Genomic DNA, 6,000 nt, shown 5'->3' with positions numbered 1-6,000 from the left:
AATTTGCATAAGAAGATGTGACAAGGTCAATTTAGTATAAAGTATTATTAAATTGTAAATTAGAGTCACAATGTGATATGTTTGCTAGATTTATTTTATTTTATGTGTGTGGGTGTTTCCCGCATGTATGTCCGTGCACTATGTATGTGAGAAGAAGGTATCAGTTCCCCTGGAACTTGGAACTGCAGATGGCTGTGAGCCAGTATGTGGGTGCTAGGAACTGAACTCTGGGCATCTGGAGGAACAAGAGCCCTTACGTGCTGCTCTTACCTCTCCAGCCCCTCTGCACAATTCAGTGGTTAAGATTTTAAGAGAAAAGTTGTCATCTTAGAACAAAAGCACTTTTTCTGACGATAGTTAAATGATACAACAGGTAAGTAATAAACTTGCGGAGTAGCCTTATAAATAAGAAAGAACTCCTGATATACACGTAAGTGAATCTCTGAAGTGGTAGACAGACTGAAAGAATTCAAACAAAGTGAGTATATGGTGTATTATGTAATTTCTATCATGTTCTATTTAAAGCAATCCAATCTGTAGTAAAGAACATGGGTTACAAGTGGCCTGGGACAGGAGGCAGAAGTATACATAAACCACAAAAAGAAATGAAAAAAAAAATTCTTGTGGTGATGGAAAATTCTCCATCTTGATTACACTGTTAGTTGCAAAATTTACCAAATCCTGTACTTTATGGAGTTAATTGGTGAGAAGTTGTGTTTCTAATGAGAATAACAACTATGTTTAAGAAAATTAAAAATTTAATTTTTACAAACAAATAGGAAAATTAACAATATAATTTATAGGTATATGAATAGGTAAATTCCCCTAAAAAGCAATCATAATTTAAATAAATTTAGTAATATAAACTGTTGAATGTATTAACATAAAATATAGTATATATAAGTATACTATTTGATAAGTAATAGATGGAAGAAAGACTTTAAAATAAAGATATAAAATATTCAACTACTAAGCAAGAAGTAGAGTGGTCCTGTTACAATAATTCTGGTGGATACTGAATTGATAGGGTTCAGATCCCACTGCTTACTTTAAGAGATGAAAAATAAATTGTAACTACCCAAACCTGATGAAAAATCCCCTTATGTGACAACTTTAAAGAAATAAATAAGTAAACACTTTTGAAGTAAAGAATTCTTTGAGTAACAGTGATTCAAAACTGTAATGTCTATTTGGAAGATATAACTGTCCATATATTCTATTTATTATTTTATAGTTTTCTCCTCATGATTAGATAGTGGAGATGAATGTCAGTCTTCAGAGAGGCCCCATCAATGCTGTATGACTGACTTGTATGAGGCATGCTATTTCTCCATGTACAACATATTCCAAATCATTAATGAAAGAGGAAGATTTTTGTCCTGTTCAATGAAGTGTGTCAAATACCTATCGCATTTTCAGTTGTCTAATAAACATTTTCTAATAAGTTACATGACCATACATCATAGAAGGATTAGACAATTGCTTAATGTGGCACACTAGAGGACTGCAGATTTTATCTGGAAGCTGACATCCGCCATCTGGCAGGTGGCTCCTGACTCTGCCTCCTCCCACAGTCTTACTCAGTCAGCACTTGAGCATAGAGCAGTACTTACCTGCAGAAGAATGGCAGAACCAACTCTGAAGACTCCAATAGCTATGACTGGCAAAGCACCAAAACTAGTATAAAAAAGAAAAAACAAAAACAGCACTCCAGTGGCAGAAGCAGGTGGATCTCTACCACTTCAAGGCCAGCCTGATTTACGTACTGAGTTACAGGCCAGACAACGCTATATAGTGAGACCCTATTTCAAAATTTAAATGATAGAAAAAAAACAGAGACATTGTAGGACACTAATTTGACTCTGAGCCCCCACACCTTCAAATCAGAAAGGAATTCTCAGCTCCTAGATGGATTCTCAGGGATACAATGTCTGAAGCACATGGAAGCTGCCAGCTTTTCCAAGCCCTACCAGATGGCTCTGCTCTGAGATCACCGTATTTGAGCATCAGAGACAAGGTATGAGACAGTTCTCATTAAACACAAAGACCAAATGGAGATCTATGGGACACACAACCATTGCTTACAGTGGGACTCCCAAAGACCATCCAGTTTCCAATTTCTTCCTTAAAAGGATATAGCTAACCACGTTCCCTGTCTGAGAAAAATTTAGAGTAAACCACTTCACACCTAAGCAAGGTCAGCACTCTCCACACCGCTCTCCTTTAATGACTCCAGTGAAAACTCCTTGAAGACGCTCACTGGAAGACATTATGTCCCGGATTACAGGTGACTCTCAAAGATCCACCTGATAAATGCGTGGTCACCTCCTATGGCACCATTGGAATATTAGGATATAGAACGAAGGAAGTTAGGTCCTTGGAATTGGGCCATTGAAAGGAACAATAGGACAACAGTCTGATCCTCTCCTTGCTCGTCTTCCTGATTGCCATAAGATAAGCAACCTGCTTGCTCCAATGAAGTTATACTGCCTCACCTCAGGAAAGAACAAAAAAACAAAAAAAAACAAAAAAAACAAAACCCCACCACATTGTCAAACAATCATGGAGTGAACTTTTTTTTAAGACCTGTAGCCAAATTTAACATTTCCACTTTAAGGTCATTGATGTTTTTTCATAGTGATGAAAAGTTGGCTGAGATCTCTCTATGGCTGAATGAAAAGTTTGGGTATCCCCCACATCTGTATTGCCACTTTGCTCTAATATAGCCTCAAATCACAAGTATGCCTGTGTAAGGACAGTGTAATACATTTACTCGTTTGAATAGGATGGTAGACATTGCCTGTACCTTTTTCCATGAGTCAGTCTGGCAACAAGCCAGATCTTTAGACTCTTATGAGAAGTACTGTGTGGAGACATCAAGCCACTCAATCCACTCAATTCCCTATTTGTGGGGGCTGGCTGATAAATCTCTTAGCTCTAGAAAGTGATGGACTCTGGACTCCTAGACCTCAGGGAATAATCCAAGGATAGCTTTTAAACCTGTCATTGTTCACTGCTACCTAAACATAGTTCAATGGCATCAACAGAGTATAGGCATCTGCTATAAACTCTGTGCTCGGGGTAGAGGTGAGTAGAGGAATGCTGGCTCTCTGAAAGCTGAGTTGAATCTAGTGGGCACAGCAACACTCCTGCGTCTCCTTTCATGCCCAAGGGACTGGGTTGAAGTTCAGTTGCTTCTGGTTATAAAACTAACAAGCAAAATCCTGACGCTAAACTGTCTGAAAAACATGAATTTAAAGCTCCATTATCAAAAGCACCAAGGAGAATTAATTAACATTAAATATATTTAACTAAAGAAGTGAAAGCTCATAAAAAAATACATAGTAAGAAATGCTAATGAGAGAAGTTGAAAACAGCACAAATAAATAGAAATCTATCCCATATCTGTGCTTTAAAAGATTTAATAGTGTCAATATATCTGTATGATATAAAACAAAGCAAGTTATAGGCTCAATATTATGCCTACCAAAACATTAATGTCATTTTTCAGTGAAATAAAGAAAATAATCCTAAATACATGGAATTGGCAGTGACCTCAAATGGTCAAAATAATCTTGAACAAAAAAATGAGAGAAGAGAAATCATATCCACCTTACATAGGTCCCGGGGATTGAACCCAGGTCCTCAGGCTTGAGCCATAAAGACTGGCAGTACCTGGTCTGGGAATAGATTCTGAGTGCTTATGAGAGAGCTCCAAGAAAGCAAGACAAGAAGCTTGTGACTTTATTTCGTTAGTTAGTTTTTTTTTTTTTTTCAAAATAAAGAATTGTTCTTGGGATGTGGTCTTGTGCTCTTCCCTGGTGTAGTGATTAGGTGTGAGCTTACTTCGGATTGTTCCTCACAACTGGCAATTGTTGACATGTCTCAAGTGAAAGCATGGTTTTGCTCCCTGCAGCTTGTGTGGCTACCATGTGTGGCTCACCCTTAGGATTATACCCTTTCCTCATGTGTTTCCTCTTAACCCTTAGAGTGAATATTATCTGAATAAAGTTGGCTATTGCATGAGACTTTAGTCTGTCTCATTTTTCAGCTCCATTCTTCCAGGTCCCACCCCCTCAAGAACCTTAAATAACATGTTTTCACCTTTTGAGCTGTTTTGCTGACTCTCAAGCCTGAGTTCTATACCCAAATTATTTACCTCAAAGGTATTAAGAACCTCAATGGGGGAAAGAGTAATGCATTCTGTGGAAAAACTGAATATCCACAAACAGGAGGAAGAAATTGGCTGGCATTCTCAATAGAGGACAAAGAGGAGAAAGAAGAGAATGCAGAGGATAAACAGTAGGAAGGAGAAGGAGGAAAATTTGGTGGAAGAAAGAAAATGAAGAAAGGGCTGGAGAGATGGCTCAGTGGTTAAGAGCACTGCCTGCTCTTCCAGAGGTCCAGAGTTCAATTCCCAGCAACCACATGGTGGCTCACAACCATCTATAATGTGATCTGGTACCCTCTTCTGCAGATAAAGCACTCATATGCAATAAATAAAATAAATGAATTTTTTTTAAAAGAAGAAAATTAATAAGAGACAGCTTCCTCTTCCCCTCTCTACTGTTCTCCTGAGACAAGTTCTCTGTCCTGGTCATGAGTCTAGTGTCTCGTCTTGCAGGCTAACTAGACAGACCCTAGGACCCACCTGTCTCTGACACTCTAGCACTGGGCTTACAGGCATGGACCACCACACTTTTACATGGATGCTGGGCACCTGGACTCAAGTCCTCGTGGGTGCACCACAAGCCCATAAAGTACTAAACCATCTCCCTACCCGAGAAGTCATTACAGTTAAACTTGGAATTTCTGCTCTCTAGTTCCAGACTGCTAATTTCTAACTAGAAGGCAATATTAATTTATTAGTTGGTGCTGTTCCTCCTTTGTTGGATTTTTTTTAAAGCCAGCTTGAATTTTAATACAAATTAATGAGGCAAATTATGGATAATTAGTGCAGAAGTTAGTTCCAAACATTTTTAGAATTCTGCTATGAAATTTTCTTATCTGCCACTTGACAACATTGTCAAATTTTGGAATGAAGACAATCCCAGTGCATATGTGCCCTCCCGCCTCTCAAGTATCCTGCTTCCATCTGGAAGGCTCTTTCCTTCCGTCTTCTCTGTCACACTTCAAAACCTAGCTCATCTATGAAGCCTTCATTCACTCACTGCCTAGGGTCATGCTGCTGCAGAACTGTCCAGAGTGTTCCGTGTGATCCGCTTCTGGCACTTACCATTTTCTCTTCTACTCTATCCATTTTTCTGCCTGTTAAACTATGCATCTGTCTGAATCAGCCACCACGTCCCTCTTTGTCTCTCGATAGTTTCCTTACCTTATTCCTTGTAGTAGTACTGTGCAACAGGCTAAGAGCATGGGTGGGTTCTGTCCAAGTCCAGGTGGCACTGGATCACTTCAAAGGCATGGTCTTCAAATGTCCTGATGGCTCGTGTCTTCATCTTCCTTTCAGTATAAAGGAGCGTCCTACTACCTCAGAGTTTCAATATGATTAAATTCAATTATATAGAGTCATTGAAAGCAATGCTTATCATCAAGTAAAATCTCAAAAGCCATAGCCAATTATATTTTAATAGATAATAAATGCTCAGTGTATAGTTAGATATAAATGAGTTAGTTCTAAGCCTTTAAAATCTATTATGAAAAATTATCTCTACCTAAGACCAAAAATATCCGGTAAACTGTTCTTTGCTTCCTACTTTCAAACTTTATCAATGTTGGCTTCAAGAGTCACAGGCCTATATTCTGACATAAACCAAACCAAAGAAAAATCTCAGAAGTCACAGTTTCTGACAGGAATGTCTTGGAAAGTTAAATCACAAAACAATGATGAAAAACAAACAAATAAAAAACCTATCCATGCATAAGCTAAGCACCCATCTTGGGAGAAAATGAAGGAAATGTCTGGTCTCTTTTCTCTATGTTATTTAATTATATGAGAAAAAATGTTTTGAGCTCAAATATTTTCACAAGTATTATTTC

The sequence above is a fragment of the Acomys minous genome, assembly GCF_964271855.1.
Source record: "Acomys minous genome assembly, chromosome: 15".
NCBI lineage: Eukaryota > Metazoa > Chordata > Mammalia > Rodentia > Muridae > Acomys > Acomys minous.
This window is presented reverse-complemented; position numbering follows the sequence as displayed.